This window comes from Pelobates fuscus, chromosome 6 (assembly GCF_036172605.1).
Source record: "Pelobates fuscus isolate aPelFus1 chromosome 6, aPelFus1.pri, whole genome shotgun sequence".
Lineage (NCBI taxonomy): Eukaryota > Metazoa > Chordata > Amphibia > Anura > Pelobatidae > Pelobates > Pelobates fuscus.
Genome location: NC_086322.1, coordinates 117,273,530 through 117,295,976, shown reverse-complemented (window position 1 = coordinate 117,295,976; position 22,447 = coordinate 117,273,530). Strand labels below are relative to the sequence as shown.

Below are 22,447 nucleotides of genomic sequence, written 5' to 3'. Positions count from 1 at the left end.
CCCACTCAGTGCTAACAGGTAGAGACCGCGGCCCTCCTCTCCGTCTCCCATTGATACACACTCAGAAGCCCTCGCTCACCCCACACCCTCGGGTCACAGGCGACATCTTGCAGCCGGGCCCTCCCCCCAAGAGGCGGGGGGAGGATGCAGACTCTCCTCCACGGGGAGCAAGCCGTGCCTCCATGCGCCCTGGACAGGTAGGAGGCCTGGTGATGGTGACACAGGGCATGGAGGGGAGCATGACAGCTCAGCTGGGGGGGTGGGGGTTACAGGGAGGGGGTGATGGATAACATGGACACCCAGCATGTCACCACCCATCATTGGCATGGTGCGCGGTGTTCAGCAAGCCTCTGGGGGTTTTAGGGCAAGGATGGCCGAAAGGTGGATCCCCAGCAGTGTTAGAACTAGAAATCCTATAAAGCTTTGTCAGCATTAAAGCTGGGAGAGCCTAATGGGAGTTGTAATTCTGCAGCAGCCAGGGATCTGTCCTATAGCTGCACTTGTTATGAATAGATGTACATAGTCCTTCTCAGCTCACTTCTCTACTGAAAGTACTTTTAAGTAATACTATTAGAGAAATTGCTTCATATTATAAATGTTGTCACTTTACAAATGTTCCTTTTCCCCTTTAAATAAGTCACCTCCCCCCCCCCCTTTTTTTTTTTTAATCAAAGAAAATTGAACATGAGAATGTTTCTTTGTAATTATTTTTACTATCCTTGATGTCTTTTATTGTTCTGCTTGTTGATGTCAGACTGTATTCATGTACAGGACATACTGAAAACGAGAGAAATCTCAATGTATCTTTCCTGGTAAAATATTTTATAAATAAATAAATAATTGTACTACTTTTTGCAAATATGTAACATAAAAAGCTTTTTGGGGAAATAGGTAATTCTCCAAAGCAGCAAGGTTATGTTATTATTTTATTTTTGTTTTTCCTCCAATATTTTATTTTGTACTTGGTGAAGTGTTGTGTTTTTTGTTTTTTAGTATGTCCAATAGAGGAAATTTGTGATGCCATGTTTGTATATTTACTTACAATTATGACATCCTAATTCTGCAGAATGGAGCAATATATTTGTTCATATTTATTTCCAAACTCTCCAAAATGTGTGGATTCTGTTTACAGAGTCAATTTTGAACTAAGATGTAGCATGGCATTTGATATCTATGTTTGCCATACCCATTGGTTGTTTTGTAATTTCCCTTTGCATTGCTATTGCTTCTTCACACTTTATTTTATTATAATTAAGGGGAATTATGTCCCCAAAATTATATTGTGTACACCTTTTTTTTTTTTTTTAATTCTTTATTTTTGGCAGTGCAGTATTAAATATATCATTCGGTAATGACATGGATAAGATACATCAACAACTGGTAATAGGCAATATTGGTGTGTACATAGTTTAACCCCTTAAGGACCAAACTTCTGGAATAAAAGGGAATCATGACATGTCACACGTTAATCACCTTTTTTGCCACCTTTTTTAAGGGGTTAAAGCATTCTGCACTGGTATTTTAAGGATAAAGTAGTGAAAAACAATATTCATGAACAAAATAGTAACATATCTCAGTTTGTACAGCAGTTGGTCATAATCTTTCAGTGAGCATGGTTACTGAGACTATGGCGGCAGTCGGCGCCGCAGTAGCTGGGTCAGTGATTAACATAACTGTTATTGAAAAGGTAATGTACATAATAACAATAATGGGCAAATACTTGGATAATACATTTTGGGTAAGGATCTATTATTAGGGACATACTTGGTGCTCGACTGTGAGATCCTATGTGAGTGTGCAGACAAGGTAGGGTTAAACATGCGTGTCCTTACATAGGAGATCCACCCCTGCGTTGCCGTTTGCCCGAGGGGGCTCAACTGCGATTCGGCAGTGGGGGGGGGGGGGGAGGAGGAGGCGCATTATTAATGTCAACCTCTAGGTGGGTATCGGGAGTGAACTACACAAAGCATCTAAACTGAAACCAACTAAACCATTTCACAACATATCAAAGGTTTGTGTTTGCAGGAGTCTCAGGCAGCGTAAAGTAAGATCAGGATAAAGCCTTGAACGACTCAAGTTGGTGGGCTGGCCGGTGTTGATCCCATATTTTCCTTCGGGGTAAACTCCTTTATGGTGGCCGGGTTGATTCTGGATAGTCCTGGTGCAGCTTGGAGTATACCCGTGGATGTTAGGAGTGAAGCCAGTTCTTGATAGTTCTGTGCTCTATGTGTGGTCCCATGGTATGTAAACGATACCGCTCTCGGGTTCCCCCAACGGTAGGGCAGCTCTCTGGAGCGGAGGTGGTGCAATAACGTCTGCAATGATTTTCGCCAGGCAAGGGTGTTCTTGGTAATGTCCTGAAAAAACGTTAGGCTGCTGCCTTCAAACGAGAAGGGAGTTTTACCCCTCAGTGCGGTCAGGAGTGCTGCTTTGTCTGACATGCCCTGAAATCGCAAGATAAGGTCTGCAGTAGCATTTGCTGGAGCTCGGGTCGGCTTCGGCAGTCTGAACAACCCGTCAAGCCTCAGGGACTTTGTCTGTTTTGGCGGGAGCAGGGCGCCCAGGAGGCGCCTGATGTAATGGGGTAGCTCAGTGAAGCTGACTGAGTCAGGTATACCTCGGATTTTTAGATTGTGGCGTCTCCTTTGGTCCTCTATGACATCCAGGCGGTCTGCTGTGTCGTGTTGCTGTTTTGCCAATTCAGCTACTTGACGTTCTACCTTTGTTAATCTGGAGTCCTGGGTGCTTGTACAGGCCTCCAGCTGGGCGATTTTTGTCTTTGCACCTTCTATGACCGCCTTGTAGCAGGCCATGTCGGCAGAAAGGTCCTTGCGCAACTCAGCCAGCATTTCCTTAATTTGGCTCGCTGTGACCGGGTCTCCGGGTGTTTTGGGCCCTGTATTACGGCTTGGTGTTGGCCCGAAGGACGCTGCCTCCATGAGGTCTGTGTCAAAGTCGCCAGATGAATATGAGGCGATATCTTCCTCCAGTGCCAACTTGGACCATGCGGCATGCTGCGTGTTCCGCAGCATTTCGCCGATATCTCGTCCGGGAGGGCTTCTGTCAGCCTTTGGTTTTTTAGACTTTCTGCCCATGTTACACCTTGCTTCTGCGGTCGGGTTTGCCGGTATTTTGCGGGTATTTTCCCCCCCGATTTAGGTCAGTGAAGGTAAGTTGGAGTCGGAGCTCACAGAGATGCGTCCGCTCCGTTGTGTACACCACTTTTAATACTAGAATATCTTGGTTATTTGTGAATTGTCAAGATTGTTTAAATGTGTCTTTATTGCAATAACTAGATACATGCACAGTTGCGAGCAAAGGGATTAATGATATAAACATCAATTACAACATTAACAACAAAAATACCTCTGAATAGTCCTTGTTTACTGACATTATGAGGATCTGGAGAGACTATTAAATGAAAAGATCTTCCAGTAATCCTGGTGCTATAGTTGTTTTTACACACTGGGTACACTGGTTATATACCCTATATACAGTAAAATTGGAAGCAGTGCATAGTAAACGTGGCTTCAAGTATTTGTACACTGTAAAAAAGATCAGCAGCTAAAGTAAAACTACAACTCGGATAATCCTGGCAAAGTATCACCTGTGTTGTAATTCTACAGGGGATTGGGGAGGCAACCCTTGCAATGCAAGGGTCAACAAGCTCCCCATTGTTAGGCTGTGGCATATTGGGTATATATAACATTAATGGACGAGGGAAAGGAAGCTGAGCCCATAACCCATGCAAGTATCACCGTGGGTTAGAGTTCTTGGCATGTATCATTTAACAAAACATATAAGGCTGCTTAGACTGTAATCTGGTTTTGCTAGGTGCTGCAGTCCTTACGGAACTCGTGATCATATGGCTGCCAACAATTGCATTAAATATGTGTGGGTTGTAACTTTCAAGCTACTGCCAATGCAATTGTCTTAAAATGGAAGATAGCTAGATGGGAGACTGCTACTGCACAATTAAAAGACTGTCTCTCAGTCCGGTTGTTTTAAAGGAACACTGCAAGTGCTATAACCACTACAGTGTGTTTTAGTAGTTTTAGTGTTAGAAGCGCCCTTGCGTAATCCCCCCACAATGTATGTAGTCAAGTCGTTTGAACAGTTTGCCTGCTTACCTGGGTTCAGACGTGCATTAGTCACTATGTCTATAGAGATTTAAAGCTCTTGCGTGGTGCTTCTGTTAGCTGTCATGAGCTAAATCCCTGCTCTGCAACTAGCATGAGGTGACCAGTGAGCTAAACCCTGCACTGTTGCATTTAGTTTAATGCAGAGCACTTCCAACTCTCCTAGAAGAGGTGTGTGGTGCCCAATGGACCAATGGTGAGGTGTCAAAACATTAGCAAACTGTTTGACTACTTAAATCTGGGGAGTGGGGAGGAGGCACTCCCAGCACCATAACCACTACAATGCTCTAGAGGTTAGGGTGCTTGGAATGTTCTTTTGAAAGTGATTTCCAATCATAGCTTTTCTTTTGGTAACACTTTCTCTTGTGGATTCATAGCCTTTGAGGATTGAAGATGGGTAGCTTAGAAATATGCATTGGTAATAAACTAACAATCAAATAATGTGTGATGAAAGTATAGAGTATTCAATGAACCTTTTCACCAGGCATGGCTTCTAGTTACTGTTACTCAGTCTATACGAATTCTGTAAATGTTTTTTACTATGACTACAACTGATTGTCAGCTGAACATTTTTTTTTTTTTTTACACAATTGTGTATCTAGGGAGTGTGCAATGAGTATGTAATTAACCCCTTAAGGACACATGACATGTGTGACATGTCATGATTCCCTTTTATTCCAGAAGTTTGGTCCTTAAGGGGTTAAAAGAACACTCCCAAGCACCAGAACAACTACACTTTTAAAATGGAACTGTCACTTCTAGAGAAATGTCAATGCAATGATTAAAAGGAATTTTAAGCACCATAACTATTACAGCCCACCCCGCTGTAGTGGTTTTCGTGACAGGTGTGCCCTGGCACCCTCTCAGGGTACATAGTCAAACCACTTGTGAAGCATGAAGCCCCTGCAAAAAATTTCAGTTGGCCCTATTGAGATAAGCCCTGCCATGCACAATTGGCTCATTGGTCTAGTGCTTTAGCTTAGCACTCTGACAGTGAATGTCTCCCTGCACCACAAATTTTAGTTCAGGGATTGTGCGACATTCATTAAGCAAGTGCATGTTACATTTGCTGAGAGAATATATAGAAAGTGAGGAGAATCTGGTTAGCATCACTGAGCTAAGCCTATTTAGTTTAGAAAAACGTTGCCTGAGAGGGGATATGATAACATTATACAAATATATTCGGGGCCAATACAAACCATTGTGTGGAAATCTATTCACAAACCGGACTTTACATAGGACACGAGGCCATGCGTTTAGACTGGAAGAAAGAAGATTTCGTCTAAGGCAAAGGAAAGGTTTTTTTTACTGTAAGAACAATCAGGATGTGGAATTCTCTGCCTGAAGAAGTGGTTTTATCAGAGTCCATACAGATGTTCAAACAGCTACTAGATGCATACTTGCAAAGACAGAATATTCAAGGATATAATCTTTCAATGTAGGGTAATAACTGCTTGATTCAAGGATAAATCTGACTGCCATTCTGGGGTCAATAAGGAATTTTTTGTCCTAGCTTGTTGCAAAATTGTGCTTCAAACTGGGGTTTTTTTTTTTTTTTTCTTCTCTTTTGGATCAACAGCAAAAAACAGGTGTGAGGAAGGCTGAACTTGATGGACGCAAGTCTCTTTTCAGCTATCTAACTATGTAACTATGTAACTATGTAACTAAGCAGGACCATTCAGAGCATCGCTCATTGGCTGAGAGCATTCAGCTGACTCTTTCTTCCAATGAGTATGGTCCTGTATCATACCTGCTTTGCCTAGTGAAGACATCTAGCTGGAGAAACCAAACGCAGCACGGGCACCGTGGGGACCAAGGTAAGTTGTTTTTTTTTTCAATTCTTTATTTTTATTGTGCAAAAGTTTAACAGACAGGCTTGCTATGCCACGACAATAAACACAGGCATTTCAAGAAGCGTAAGACTTTTGAGGCATATGATAGTACTGCACATTTTTTTTTTTTTAAACAAGAAACAGGCTGAGACATGTAATGTCACTTAACAAGAGAACAGTTAGATTGTGTGAAACATCTTGTTTGGATTGACACTGGTGTATACAAATATAATAATTCAAAGTAAGGTAACAGGCTAAACAGTAGGTAATTCCCTGGCATGGGAGCTGCTGGGCGCTATAGTCGGTGTAGGCGCTTGGGAGGCTAGCAGAGTATTAATGGTTGCACCGTCTTGACTATCACCGCCGGGATAGCTCTACAGCAGTGGGGAGGGTGCCAGTAAGAGAGACTAGTATGACCTCAGTGGTGTTCCACCCGAGGAAGGGCCCTGCACGATCCAATCTGGTTACATTGCCACAGCAGGCATATATCATATACAGTTGTATTTTAAACAGATGTCATAGGGAACAGACTACTTAACGTCGCACTTAGTGATCTGTTAGAGCATGGCATCGCAGTTTTGGAGAGCAATATTAGATTGAGCGCAATGATCATGGCTTTGACATAAGAGGCATACTTGACATGATGTTAGATGGTTATGTACTTTAGCTAATATGGAAAGACATGCAAGCTAAGCCCTAGGATAAACAATTACTGCAATTAAATGGGTGGAAACCAAAATTATAAAAATAATGTGGGCTGCTAAGAATAATTAAGTGATGTCCAGAAGATGGCTACCACCTTAGTTCGTACAAAGTAGGAGTAAGAGTGAGCGATCATAATTCTTGCCTTTCACAGCTAAGATAGACTTTGCCATGGATGGACCTGTGCCTAGGTCTGCTTAGCCGATGCCCGTTATTGGCAGGCTGCTATCAGTAGGGAACTTGAGTCCTCTTTTCAGTGTGTGAGGTCGTCGCCTGCCACGGATGCCTGCATGCTTCTGCCTCCCGCCGTTAGACAAGTAGCTGAGTTCCTTAATCCGTCCACTGCCTCTGGGTGTTCTTCGTGCTTGTGGCTGTGGTTGCCAGGAGTGTACCATCCCAGAGAGCGGCTTATGAGCATTGACTCGCCTTCCTCCAGAACGTCGCCCAGGGAAGCGGGGATGAGTTGGTGAGATGGTTTTTTTCACGCTGTGCTTTGCCTCCCATCGCTTGCGTGCTTGGAGCCGTCTGTGTGCCGTGTTTGGTTGCAGTGGTTTCCTCCGCTTTGCCGCCATGTGTGGGGGTGAGAGGTGCTTGTCCCTCCGCCGCCATTTCACGGCTCTGTTCCCCGCAGGGGCTGCAAGCTGGTGCTGTGGATCGGGTGGCAGCTGTCGAGGTGAGTGGCTGTCTAGGAGTGTTGGGGCACTCTGTAGCAGTTTTTGCTCGAGTTGTAGCCAGAAGTTATTGAATATTCGGTCCAGGTTGGACACGTAGTCGTGTTTCACCTCATGGCTGTGTGAGGTCTGCGTGGTCTCCGCCATTTTAGGTGGGCCTCCCGGTTCTCCGGCTAACTTCCCAGTTGTTGCCGCCACGCCAGGGAGGTTCCCCATAGGTGGACCGGGATCACCCCCGCCGGTCCAAGGGGGGGGGTTGCGGGGTGCCCGCTTGCAGCAGACTGGTACCAGGCATCTCCAGGCTGGGAGATCGGCCGTCTCTCCCGCCCGGCGTGTGCTAGGCCGCATGCTCTCACGGGCTTGACTGTCGTTCTGTTGTCCGCTCATGGGCCGCTTCACCGGTTTCCCGTGAGGACTGAGGGTCAGTAAATCTCTTTGTTGTCTTATTTTGGAGCTGTTTGTGGTCAGTAAATGCCTTAATAGCCAGGATTAACGAGGAGCTCTAGCAAGGCACGTCTACCCTCCATGACAGTCAGGCCCCGCCCCCCCAAGGTAAGTTGTTAAACCATTCAAAAACAGTTTGGCAACCTGCTTAGTGAGGGCACAAGTTTAGTGAACAAACCGTTATGCATTCTTATTGTTGATTTATGTATAATTGCATCAGATGTTTTCCTTGTTAAACAGACCTAGTGATAGCTGAGGGGGAAAAAGGCTCTTGGCATGCGCAAGAATGAAATATTGGCTCCTGGTAACTGGCAGGAAGAGCAGGCTCAGGTACAGGTCCCTGTCCCCCAAGAAAATCGGGCACCCAGCTACAAAGTCACAGTCGGGGGCCTCTGCAAAATAACGATCGAGTTTAGCTCTTACAGACAAGGAGGGGTATAACAAAGTTAATTTAGAAATGTGTCAGTTTCTATTGAAATCTGCACTTTTTGTAAACTGGAAGGGGGATTAAAAAAAAAAAAGAGCACTCACTTTACACATAAAGCATTTCATTAAGCTTAAATGATCACTATAGTGCCAGGAAAACATACTCGTTTTCCTGGCACTATAGTGCCCTGAAGGTGCCCCCACCCTCAGGTACCCCCTCCCGCCGGGCTCTGGAGAGAGGAAAGGGGTTAAAACTTACCTTTCTCCAGCGCTGGGCGGGGAGCTCTCCTCCTCCGATCCTCCTCCTCTCCTCCCATTCGGCTGAATGCTCACGCGCAGCAAGAGCTGCGCGCGCATTCAGCCGGTCTCATAGGAAAGCATTATCAATGCTTTCCTATGGACGCTTGCATGCTCTCACTGTGATTTTCACAGTGAGAATCACGCAAGCACCTCTAGCGGCTGTCAATGAGACAGCCACTAGAGGATTTGAGGGCTGGAGTAACCCATTTATAAACATAGCAGTTTCTCTGAAACTGCTATGTTTATAAAAAAAATGGGTTAACCCTAGCTAGACCTGGCACCCAGACCACTTCATTAAGCTGAAGTGGTTTGGGTGCCTATAGTGGTCCTTTAAGTGCTTTGTATATGTGGGTGTTCTTTGAATTTTTTCTACTTGGTATTGTGTACATAAGCACTGTGACTGGGATATCCTTAGCATGTTTTTACTCATTCCTAATTCTACATCATTATTTATTTAGGTCTTCAATGATTTGTTTGCTTTTCTACAGGCTTTTGCAAGTAACATTAACAGATTTACTGAATGCACCAATTATCCCTGTATGTACAATATATCTAATAGCATCACAAAAATAAACTGAGACCTAAGAATTGCCCCCAAAACATGTAGCAATTTTATTTTGGGCAAAGGCAGGTGATTAATACACTTAAAGTTGCACTATTCTAAAAATTCTAGTTGCGCAGATTTAATAGGCTAGTTTAGTACGTAAATTTGAGTGTAACTGCAATTGCTTGGGGTGTGACTAAAGTTATTCTTTGTGTAGGAAATGTATTCTGGATTACAGCTTTGCCAATGATAAAACGCTCTTATTGAATGTTCTCGTTTTATAATTCATCCCATGCATTAACAGCAGACAGAGATCCTTTTTAGTCTGTCTAATGCTGTAGTTAAACATCTGATCTGCAGCACATGTTCAGCAAACGTCATAAGACCAGAGAACCGTTTGGATTCTGCACCATTTATTCACTTACAAGCATATCTACGATGAAACCAGGTATTTCAACTCAAAAGGAAGGCTATATGAAGAAAACTTATTTATAATCAAAATTATAGCAATATATATAATTTATTTTTTTATTTCCCCAGTTTATTTGTAAGTGTAGCTGGTTAATGAAGACCAAACCTGGTTACAATATGCATACAGAAGGTGAGAAGCATTTTACATGTGGATTCTGTATGTGTTCTTGACAGACTACTTATTTTATTAAACTGCACAATGTATAAATGGAGTGATGATGAGCACATCATCAGCCATGAAACATCTGGTTGTAGTGAGAACTTGGCCTTGGTGCAGGAGCAAGTTGATATTTATAAAAAAAAATATATGCTTAGAAATCACTGTTTTTTGATTGGCTTAACCCTCCAACTGTTGCCTAAAGGGTGATTTCATTAACGTGTGAAATGTAGGGAATACAAAGCGAAGTACAAATTATAATGATAATAGAAAAATCTATTTGTGTTTTTTTTTTCATTAAACTGGTAATAGTGGCATATAAACAAGGGAATTGCACATTTTTAGGCCCCAAAAACTTTTTAAAGATTTGCAATTTGCCTGTGAATTCTCCAGAGTCATACAGTTTAATGATTAACCTAAAGTTCCATGGCTTGAGAGAATGTCCTTATAGTGATCTTGAAATGCCCCTTTATCATGTTGTTGAATATGGTTGTTTTTTTTACAATGATGTGGGTGTACTCTCTGTGATATTTTACAGTGTTCTACTTGTGGTATGGGTTTCCTGTTCTGTTATGGCACATGTCTGGCTCATACGTTTTTTTGCCCTGGCTATATTAGCCAGGTTTGGCTTTAAAACATAGGTTCATAAATGTTGGTTGTATTTTAGTGTTAGCAAATAATTTTAGTTGTAAGTTTAAAGGTACACAGTAACCACTTCATCTCATTGTGATTATAGTGCCTGGAACATTCTAGTGCTGTCCTCGTACAGCAAAATCAAAACATCACCATTTTCCACCATTCAATAATGTCCAGATTTTGCAATTCAGGACCTAAGTGAACAATGCTGGACGTCTAAAATCCAGACCAAATGCGTAAAATCTGGGCTAGCATACAGCAGACAAATAGTGAAATAATCCTTGGTGGCGTTACGGTTAATTATGTGGCGGCTGGCAAGTAAGCCACCACATTAAATAGATTAAAATGTAAAAATGTTTTTTAAATTATTGAAACGCACTGGACTTCATTGGAAACTGCGCCGGAGAGCAAGCTGTTTGTTAACGGTTTAATAGTTACATGGGTGAGGAAGCACTAGAGACCGCCTGGCACCATAACTACATTTCAGTTATATATTACACCCTACTAGAGGTTCAGTTTATTTGCAAAGGATGTCTTGAAAACTTACTGAACAGTATTTTACATTAAACAAAAAAACCTCCTGGATTTCTGATGATTGACTTCTGGTGGTCTGTATTATTTATTTTTCACATGTACACATAATAGATCCTGACTTATTGTATACTGTTACTCCAAGGAGCATGACAACTTCAGTGATTTCAAGTGCTCATGGTGGTTGGAGTCTGTATGTGCAACATTTCGCTATAAATACCTGTATGTACAGAGACTAACCCCTCTGCTGCCACACATGTAACTCCACCTAAGGCAGCATCATAGGGGCGTTGTTGGTCAGCCTGGTACTAGAGTCCCAAGCTGGTTAACATCCGTACAAAATTGGCGCCTGATGCCAGCACACAATGCATGCTGGCTCTAGACATACAGTGGTGGTACACACTTCCCTCCACTCAATCAGTGACACCACTGAAAGGAGATCAGGTTGTTGGAGAACTTGGACTTGCCTGTTTTCTGTTTGTTTGGAGCACCAAAGAAAGGGTTACTACAAACAAAAAAGTGTTTTATAAAAACACTGACTTTTGGTTGGAGTATCCGTTTCTTCAAGGTATAATCAGAATTTTGCTATCAAAGATTTTGAGGATGAAAATTTATTTTTTCTCTTCAGGGATTTATTTAGTGCATCACAGTAAAGCACAAGTATATAATGGATTACTTACTCGAAGTCAAGCTTGTCAACTGATTTAAAACCCTTCAGCACTCATGGTAAGGGGCATTTGAGGCCTAATCCTTAAAATATGAACAACTTCTCAAATTGACTTACTAAATTAGGATTAGATTTTAGATAAGTGTAGTTTCTGTGACTGCTTCCTTGAAACTAAATACAGACTGAACACTGTGGCGTTCTGCCAATTTGAAAGCGATTTCATTGAGCACAACTAAATGTCTAAATGGAAATACAGTATGTAATGCTGAGTTGACTATCAAGGTCTTTTTCAAAATGTTCTGAAGTTCAAGTGATAATAACTTGCAACAAAGCCTGCTGAGTTCAGTTCTTAAAATCTGTAATTCTCTCAAAATCTTCTCCAGTTTTTGACAATTACTTATACATGAGCAATCGTAGTTCTTGTTTGGTTGTGTGACAGAGCTCCCTGTACCCCGGCAGGGTATCTCTGCCAAGCTTGCTTCCTAACTCTCAATTGGGACACCCATAGTGCTTCAGCCCCTAACCGCCGCAGCTTGGCTGGGATCTCTCTGTCGCTTCCTGTCCTGGAACAGGGTCCTGGGTACAGCTTCAAGGGATTATGCAGAGAGTATAGCTGTATAGCTAGTCCACCCAAACACTAGTCGAGACTGAGTGATGGGTGAATATGAGCTGCTTTATTCAGGTAAGGCACACAGAATTTATACACAGACCCCCAGCATGGGGTCTCCATTGGATGCCACATAACACCGCCCAGGTATCTCTCTGTGTCAGGGAGATAATTGAGTTAATAACCGATAAACTAATTACCCCCAGGACACAGAGGGTACAAAAAAACCCAAAAAACTCAATACAATAAAATACTCCCAGGGACTGATCGACACACATTCCTGGGAGCTATAGTCTTTACAAGGATTTCCCCGCTGAATCATCCATGAGCTGGAACAAGATGAATAACCCTTTCCCCTCCGAGTAACTAGATGACACATAGTTCTGGGAGTACAACTGATTTTAATGAGTCAAACTCTGCTTTTTATGCACAGTCCCCAGCAGGGGGTCTCCAAACAATACAATACAATACAAGCCCCTCCTAGAGATCTGTGCCTGTGAGATAAGGGAGTTGAAGACCGGTAAGCTCAATATGTACCATGAACAGAGAGCCAAACATAAAAACATAAAAGTACCCCAAAACCTCATAAAAAAATACAATAATCCCACAAATAATACATCCCCGAATACCCCTGATCTGAGTGCCCAAGTTGTCCAGATAGCGCTTAAATCCATGCAGTGTATTGAAATCGCCACAGGGGTAACGTTCTGACCGGCCTCACATTTGGTCCATGCCCAAAATAGTTCTAGAACAATTAGTGCTTTGGCCGGTCAACTTTCGGGAGCTCCTGCGGCCAAAATACGGGGTGCTCCTCCTTGCTCTCAGGAAGCGATTGTTCCTCACAGTGTCAGGCGCCTTCTCTCCAAAAAGCACTCTCCTGGCACGTCGGCAAGGGAGTCAAAGCACCAGAACAAGATGACTGGGAACCGCTGTCAGGGTACCTGAAGCCTCTACCTCCGAAAGAGGTAGAGACTTAGTAGTTTACTCCTCCAGCAGGTCGGCTTCCTCCATCCCTCGCGGCTCTCCTAGACACTCTCACGCCGGCTGCGAGGGATCCGTCTCATTTTATGACGTCACGCACGCTGCCCGACGTCATGACGTCAGTCCGGACCGATCTGTCACTCAAGTGACTGGAAGCCACTCAGGACTCGTCGGAGGCGGGTATACTCACTGTAACCAGGGTATTTAAACCTGTTTCTCCCATTCACTCATTGCCCTGTCGTGGTTCTAGCCTGTCTAGTCACACAGTGCTCTGGCGATTTCAGTTATTCCTTTGGTTCCGACCCGGCTAGTTTGACTTACTCTGTTTCCCTCTGGTATCCTTGACCCGGCTTGTTCCTCGCTCACCTGTCCTCTCGTTCCCTCGACCTCGGCTTGTTTCTGACCATTCTCCTTACTCTCCGTACGTTAGTCCGGCCATTCTAAGGTCCGGTATACGTACCCTGTCCTGTTTGTACTTTGCGTGTTGGATCCCTGTCCCGATCCTGACAACCGCAAGGTCACATAGCCGAAAATGGTTCCAGAGCGGTCGCGGCTAAGTACTGCTGAAGTCTGTTAGCGGGTTAGTTCGTGCGAACAGCCGCCAGGGAGTGAGCGTTCAGTTAAATTCGGTAGAGGATAGGTACCGAACCAGGGGAACAGAGTAGAAGTCTCTTGGGGAGGCCGGACAGGTTAACTCCTTCACAGGGTATTGGGATACGGCCCATAGTCCTTGGGCAGGAGGCTAGCTAGCAGGCTCCTTCAGGTGCTTGTGGCCATAGGCACGTTTGCCACGGGATGCTATTAACATTTTTATTTCAATTATGCTCTATATATACTGATTTCATCTTTATGTACGGTCAGAGTAGACTAAAGTCTTGTATAGGAATATTTTTCTTTACACAGACCTCCAAAGTAAGTAAGAAGCCAACAATATTCAGACTTTTTTTTTTCTTGTTTGTTTTGTTTTAACTGTGTCTTAATCTATTTTTTCCTTTTTAAATCTCAGAAAAGCTACATAAGCCACAAGCATAAGAAACTTAAGTCGCCACAGATTTTATTTTTTTTACTTTTTTCACTTTTGCATACATATGACATGCTTGAAATACCTAAAATGTTGATATAAAAATCTAGTAATACTTGGGTGTTCTACCCTGATAAGTGGAGGGAGTGTAGAAATAAAATGCTAAATGGTGCTCAACTGGATCACGATTCACAAGTCCTATATGAGAAACGAGACAAAAGAAACACAAAAGTTAATAGTGGGATGACCAGGAGCTACTATTTAGGATATAGAAGATATATAATATGCGAGAAGGCAGGGCGAAAGAGTAAAACAAAAAGGCTTTAATACAGCATGGGATAAAAACAGAAAATATATTGAAATACTGAACAAGAGACAGTATAAAGACAGACAAATAAAAAAGTTATAGAAATATGGTGGATCAGAAAATATAATTTAATACTTATTTAAGTCCAACTTCTTGAATAATCAAGAAAGTCCCACAAACGACCATTTATTTATTTTGACATTCTTTATTTTAGAGCAACATGTTAACAGTACAGGTTAAACATTAGCGGTTGACACGTTGTAACAAGTATTCCAAACTCAATAAACCCTTATGTCTTTCGGAGTTTTGTCCCTTTTTTGTTGTTGTTTCTTTCCCTTTCCTCCTTTTTTGTCTTTCCTCTCTCCCCTTTTCCTGTCCCTAATATTCGTAATGGTCAGTAGTACTGGGTCGGACTTTGCAGAGAAGTTCAAACGGGGTCCTAAGTCAAGTCTGGCTGGGCTTTTAGCATTGGGCTTGCCGGAGGGGCATTGTTTATGTATTCTGCTTTAGCTAGCGTTTGGCCACTAGATCGTGTGGGCAAGTGCGTCGATTTTTTTGGGTTGTGTGAAGTGGCTATGCTTCTCTGTTTGAGTATGTCTCCTCTCAGCACGCCAGGGGAATGGGGGCCTGTCCCTTTCTGCAAATATTCCCCCTGAGGACCTAACTCGGTCCAACTCTATTCCCCATGGACGTAACGTGCAGGGTAGGTTCCTCGCGTCAACGTCAATCCCCTCCCTCCCCTTTAGGGAGTAGGGGAGCCACCTCAAGCAAGTGAGCTCTGGCGCGCCAACTGTCATAGCCACCTGTGTTTCCGTCTGTAAACAAAAGCGTTAGGATCACCAGGTGCGAAGTGGTCATTCGCCTTTGGATTGAGACGCTTAACTGTTATGCCCATCGGTCTTGGTGTCCTGTTTGCAGGGTCGGGGTCTCATCTAATTGTGTCGCCCTCTGTCCTCCTCCCCGTCGCTCTTGTCCCTGTCTGGCGGTGAGTCCCTCCGGGCAAGGCCCCATATTCCCCTTCCGGTCACCTGAGTGTGGCCTCGTCCACATCTGGGCTTGTCCCTTCTCCCTTCCCTTGCGGGAAGAAGAAAAAACTAAAAAGAATGGGGGGTGGGGGGATTTGGCGCCGCCACGGTCCAGCCCGTTCCTACTCTACTCTGCCTCCCCCCTGGGCCCCGGGCGGGCGGCCTCTGGTCGCCCCCTCCTCTGGTCGGCTACATATGTTATCCACGGCGTCCATAGGCGGGTGCAGCGTTCTTGTGTCCCTCGGAGATCCGCAGTAAGGGACTCCATTGCATAAAGCTCATTGACCTTGTCCATCCACTGTGAGACTGTTGGAATGTCCAGCGATTTCCATCTGGCAGGGATGAGGCTTTTGGCTGCGTTAAGGAAATGTCTAATGAGGGTTTTCTTGTAGCGCCCTAAAGGCATCTGAGTGTGATTGAGAAGCATGGGGAGGGGTTCCATGGGGATGTCCTCGTCTAAGATTTCCGCAAGTTTGTTGTGGATCTGTTGCCAGTAGGGGATGATCCGAGGGCAAGACCACCAAAGGTGCAGGTCCGTCCCCTCAGCGGTTTCGCATTGCCAACACGTGTTGTTGGGTGCGATCCCCATGGCATGTAGCCGTGCTGGGGTCCTATACCAGCACGTCAGGATTTTGTAATTATGTTCTTGCATTTTGGAGCTGAGTATTCCTTGGTGGGATAGAACATGTATTTTCTCCCACTGCTGTTCCGTTAAATTGACTCCTGTAGCCTGTTCCCACTTTGAGTGGAAATGCGCCGGGGGTCCCTCGTCTGCGCCTATGAGCATAGCATATAGGGTCGAGACGCCGTGTGTCGGGTGTGTTCCCCTGGACTAGGTGTGGACTAGGTGTTTCCCCTGTAATGTTGCATAGTACCTGTGTACCTGATAGTATCTGAATCGTAAGATGCCTGTCGCTCTGGTCTGGTTTAGCATGTCCTCTAACGGCCTCAGTTCGTTGTTCACACACCATGCTTGTAGGTGTTGTCTTTTATTTATTTTTAATTCTTTATTTTTCTTGCAATAGGGTTAACACACAAGCCTGTGGTGCCATAACAGCATCGTCAGGCATATCAAAGTTTACATTGTCATGACATTGTTGTGTTGCACATTTTTCTTTTTAAACAGGTAACATACGTATGGTCAGCAAGAAAAGATTATACGTAGTGGCGCGAGTGCAAAACATGTTAGTAAAAAAATAAACAATTATAAGCTGTGTCATTCTACCACCAAGAGTGGGTTAGCACAATACTGAGGTTGTGCAAGTTGCTGTTCTACCTAGATGCGAGTATAAGTTTAAGAAGTTACAGGAAGGTTCAGTAGTGGAGGGTAGGCTAACCTCGCTGTCAGAAGTGCAGTGTATGTTATGCAGCATGAGCAGCTTGACGGGTATGATGAAAGTTATATGCTCTGTATGCTTATAGCAGATTGATGAAGGCAAATATAAAAATTCCGCAGTGTGTGATAGACTATTTAAACTGCTTAACGGTAATGATGAAAGTATATGCGCTGTGCGTGCCTATAGTGAAGAAATAATAATAAGCGCACAGTGCAAGGTAGAGTGCCCAAACCGCATAACGGTAAGCCAGCTAGCAAGAGAGAGTGCATCTGGGAGACCTCCAACTTGGTGGGCTGCAGGTAGCAGAGGGATCGTCCCGCTTCCCCCATGCCGTCTGAGTAGGCCGCTTGTAGGCCTCAGGTCGATCCCCGGGATGTCTTTGCCTTTTTTGGCCGCTTGCTCGTTTCTACCTATCCTCCGTGGTAAGCTCCCGTCTCGGAGGTCGGAAGGCAGGTAAATTTAGTGTTTGGTTTAGTTTTTTAGTTAGTTTCAGTCGATTTTAGTGAGGAGCTCTTCTGATGTGCGGCCATTCGGCTTGGCTACTAGGCTCCGCCCAAACAACCTTTTAAATGTCCAAAATATAGCAAACCAAGATTGGGTGCTGTTGCGGCCTATAGCTAAACAGCTACGGGTTTCTGGACACAAACTTGCTTGTTGAAATAATATAGTACTTAAAATGTAATAGGTAAGTACAAAGAACCAGTGGCCTAGTAAATTACAGAAAATGACTGTGTAATAATATGAATATCCACTAGGTGTCCTCAGTGTACCTTTAATTTAATTTATTCGGGATGGCTGGATAACTAGTAAGAAAATAAAGTACTCACTTGGTGGCCTCCATATTCATTTCACAGTAGATTAAATGCCAAATAGCGAATAAAACCCTGTCTTCTGGTCTCTGGAATGTCTTTCTAGGATGGAAGCTGCAGTTCTCCCAGTCTTATAGTCCAATACGATGACCAAGTTAGTGTGAGTTCCAGTAGATGCTGTGCGTTCCAGTGTGATAATTACCAGATTTTACTAATTACATGACGTAAAGTCATGATTTTATAAAGGACACGGAGGCGAGTATTAGGCTTATCTCTTTCTTTTATTCCTCAGCAGCAAAGAAAAAGCTATGGTGTTTATTTGTAGGAAAAAAAGAAACATGCATAACTACCCTCACAGGGTTAACATTACATCATTATCCTTTAACCAATAGGAACAGTCCTAGTCTTATATCCTTCCATGTAACCTCCTCCTTTTCCTCTTTCGTGATGGTGCCGAAGCTAACGTTTTCCATCATAACTCCTTATAAACTGAACACAGGCTGGTTGATAACTAGATCCTGATATTGAATCCGCTCATGAGAAAAAAACTGTGGATCTTCTGAACTGATCCTCTTAACTGCGAGAACAATCGCCATCAACAATGGGTGTTTGTAGGTTGTCATGCTGAAAGGACAAAGAAAACAATGGTAAAACGTGTCCTTGCCAACTATTTTCGTTTCCAATATTCTCTAGCCAAAATTGTTTGAGTTATTTATGTAATCAGTATATGTAAACCTGTAAACATTACTAGTTCGATAACTTCCCAAAGCAAATATATACATATGCAATTAGTTCTATTAGAGTACCTATTACGTACCTGGGTTGGGATACAACATTGTATGTACCTGATCCGGGTGGGCTAATACTCGCCTCCGTGTCCTTTATAAAATCATGACTTTACGTCATGTAATTAGTAAAATCTGGTAATTTTATTAAAGGACACGGAGGCTCTTATTAGGCTAGTTCAAAGCTGTGAGATGACTACACTTGATACATGTTCCATAGGTCGAAAGTAGTATTCCTTAAATGTCGATTCCCGAGACCAATCCGCTGTTCTCAAGAGGTCTTCTAATCTACCCCCTAAGGTGAAAATCTTTGACGCCATGGCTCCTCTGGTAGAGTGTGCGCCATAGACCGTGATATCTATGTGTGCTAAAGCCATTATCCATTTCACCCATCGGGCGAGCGTCACCGTGGATACCGGTTGGTGGGGCTGTCTGATGGCCAAAAACAATTCTGGGTTTGAAGGATTCCTGAATCCCAAAGTTCGTTTCTCATATTCCCGTAAACAGTCCACTGGACATAGCTTCCTGTTATGTGGGAACGAAGGGTATGAAACTGATGTGGTTCACGACTTCGTACGCCTGGAGATGTTGAATGAGACACCTGTGGGGGTAAAGGATCGTGCATCAACGTCCAGTGCTCTAACATCTGACACCCTCTTGCACGAGATCAGGCAAAGGAGCATGGTCAGTTTCGCTGACAATTGTTTAAGTGTGAGTGTTTCGTTGTGTGGCCAAGTTTCTAATAGTTTCAGGACTGCGTTGACGTCCCACAATGACGTGTATCGGGGTTGTGGTGGACGAGCAAATCGAATTCCCCGTAGAAGGCGGCATACTAGTAGCTGTTGGCCCATAGGTATTCCATCCACTCCCTGATGTCCTGCCGAAATCGCTGACCTGTAGACATTAATCGTAATGTAGGCGAAGCCTTGATTGTACAGGTTAGTAAGGAAGCGTAACAGGTAATTTACAGGAGCACGTACGGGATCCACCTGTTGTTCCATGCACCAACTACTCCATCCATTCCAGGCATAGAGGTAGGAGCGTCTAGTTCCTGGTGCCCAAGCTCCCGCCAGTAGTTCGATAGTTTCCTGTGGAACGTCTGGTACGATCCAGGGTCCCCTGAGAGGAGCCATGCTAAAAGTTTGAACTGTCCCTGGGCCATCAGGGGGTGTGGGTTGCCCTCTGGGTCCGATAAAAGGAACAAGGCATCCGGGAGCAATCTCGGGAGGTCTATGGACATCTCCATGAGTGTTGGGAACCACGGTTGAGCTGTCCAAAATGGTGTTATGAGGACCAGTGACGCTTGGGTACGTCCGAGGTGTACCAGTGTTCGAGCTATGAGGGAGAATGGAGGAAAGGCATACAATCGGCTGTTCGGCCATCGTTGGAGAAAAGCGTCCGCTGCTAGTGCATCTGGATCTGGCCTCCAGCTGAAGAATGCTGGTAGTTGGGAGTTCAACCGAGATGCAAATAGGTCTATTTGCATCGGGCCCCAGATCGTCTGTAGCTGTAGGAACACGTTGTGGTCCAGGCGCCAGTCGCTGGCGTCGTGCAGATGTCTGGAGTGCCAGTCTGCCACTACGTTGGACATGCCTGGGATGTACTCCGCTTGGACCGAAATATTGCGATCCAGGCAGTGTTCCCAGAATTCTTTGGCCAAGTCTGTCAAAATCTTGGATTTCGTGCCACCGAGGTGGTTGATGTAGCGGACCGCTGAAATGTTGTCCATCCGCAGGACAATGGAGCAATTGGTTGCGCCCCCGAGGAGGCTCTTCAGGGCGAATGATCCCGCCATCAGTTCTAAGCCGTTGATGTGTAGGAGTTTCTCTGAGTAGGACCAAATTCCTCCGGTGGAGGTAGGCCCGCATCGCGCTCCCCAACCGTGAGTGCTCGCATCGGATTCGATGATGAAGTCTGGGGCAGTCCCGAAGATTGCTCTGCCGTTCCATGCCTCCATGTGTTGTAGCCACCACGTGAGTTCCTGTTTGGCTGCATAGTCGAGTGGCACAGAATCTGAGTATGAGTGCCCTGAGCGTAGTTGTGTGGCTTTTAGTCTTTGCAAGGCCCTGTAGTGGAGTGGCCCGGGAAAGATAGCCTGGATGGAGGCGGAGAGGAGTCCGATTTATTCTGGCTAATTGTCGTAGTGTTAACACTGGTCTTGTGAGTGTTCTTCGGATCTCCTTTTTGATGCGTTTGACTTTCTCTTTCGGTAGGCTGAGTGTCCCGGTAGTTGCGTCTTTATGGAAACCAAGGAATTCTATGCCTTGGGATGGGGTAAGTATCGATTTCTCCCAGTTGATGAGAAATCCTAAGTTTTGTAACAACGTCAGTGCCCCCGATAGGTGTTATCGAAGTTGGCAAACATCTTGAGCCATGATCAGCATATCGTCTAGATAAATGATCATTCGTATGCCTCTGCTGCGTAGCAAGGCGACCACCGGTTTCAGCAATTTGGTGAAACACCAAGGAGCTGATGAGAGTCCGAAGGGAAGGCATCGGAATCTCCATGTCGCCCTTTCCCATTGGAATTGGAGCAGGTGGTGACACTCTTCCGCCATGGGGATCGTGAGGTAGGCATCTTGTAGGTCCAATTTGACCATCCAGTCCCCTAACCTGAGCAGGTCTCGTAGGCAGTGGATACCTTCCATTTTGAAATGGTGGTATCGTACGAATGCGTTCAGTGGCCGCAAGTTGATGACTGGGCGGACTCCGCTGCCCTTCTTGGGTACCAGGAATAGATTGCTCATAAACCCAAGGGGGGTTGACGGGACCTGATATATGGCGCCTTTTCCTTTTAGTGTGAGAATCTCTTTGCTCAGTAATGCCTTGTCTCGTGTTGAGAACGCTATTCGATGAGGCTTGGTTGTCTGAACAGGGGTTTGTACAAACTCTATGTGATACCCCATCACAGTATTGAGGACCCATGTGTCTGCTGTCAGTTGTTGCCAGGTCTCTATAAAGTGTACCAGTCTGCCCCCCACAGTCGGTGTACCCGGGGGGGTGAAAGCAGTGCACTCACCATAAGGTCGTCTGCTGTATGTGTTGCCTCTGGGTCCTCGTGGTTGCCATCGTCTGGCTCTGGTCGGAAAGAAAGGTGAGGGAACTCTCGCCTCTGGAGGCTGGAATCTAGACGTGGCGGGGCCTCTGTATCCCCGGTACACACCACGGGATGAACGGCCGGGCAGACGGCCCCGTTGTCTGCCGGCCCCACCAAAAACTCTGGGGGAGAACACTCTCTTGATGTTCGTCTGTGCCTTGTCTAAGGCCGTAAAAGTGCTTACGTAAAGTCCCAGTTCTTTAACGAAACTGTCACCGAACAGGAGACCCTTGGCTTGTGGTCCTGGCTCGGTGAGGGCCATGTTAACGAGCTTGGGCTCGATTTTCATCAATATGGTCTTTCGCCTTTCGGTGGCTAGCGCAGCATTTGCGTTGCCGATGAGGCATATAGATCTCTGGGCCCAGCCTCTAATGGCTAATAAGTCAAGGGGCGTTCCGTCATTTAAGGCCGCCTCGACCAGTTCAAAAATCTTGGCACTAGGGCCTAGTGTATCCAGCACTTTATCCTGGCAGTGGCACAGGAAGTAATTGAGCCCCTTTTTTGTTTTCCAGCCAGATTTCCCTAGAAATTGCGCAATTTTGGGATCTATGTCTGGCGTGGTGCAGGCCATGTCTGGGACAGTTGGGCGAGGGCATTCTGCTCGCAGTTTCTGCCTGGTGGCCTTATCCAGGGGCTTACGAATCCTGGCCGCTATATACCGTGCCACATGATCGGTCGGATACCAGTCGCCTGACCTAGGGTTTTGCAGCGTATCAGGGTCGAACCAATGGGTCGCCCTGGGGGTCTAGTATGGCGGATGTATCCGCGGTGTCATACCCAGGTTTGTGTGCCTTGCGTGATGGCCTATGGCCCGGGGAGGAACCCTCCCATTCGGCTGAGTCGACTATGTCGGACTCGCTCGTAACCTCCTCCACGTCCGAACCAGAGTCGGAAGATTCTGTTTGGGCTTTTGCCCATTTCCATGTCCGCGCCGCTTTTGCCCGGCGGGTGGCTCGTT

The 22,447-nt window shown here is 45.0% G+C and overlaps 1 protein-coding gene across 5 annotated transcripts in view; it reads left to right on the top strand.

Moving 5' to 3' along the window:
• CLCN3 (chloride voltage-gated channel 3) overlaps positions 1-22,447 on the top strand; it is a 126,931-nt gene continuing 104,484 nt past the window's right edge. For 4 of the 5 annotated variants that reach the window (XM_063458184.1, XM_063458180.1, XM_063458183.1 and 1 more), the window contains exon 1: positions 1-197. The gene's annotated coding sequence lies outside the window, so the exon portion shown is untranslated. Of the gene's footprint in view, positions 198-5,935; positions 5,957-22,447 lie in introns of those variants that run through there. The other variant, XM_063458179.1, reaches the window with a different exon arrangement.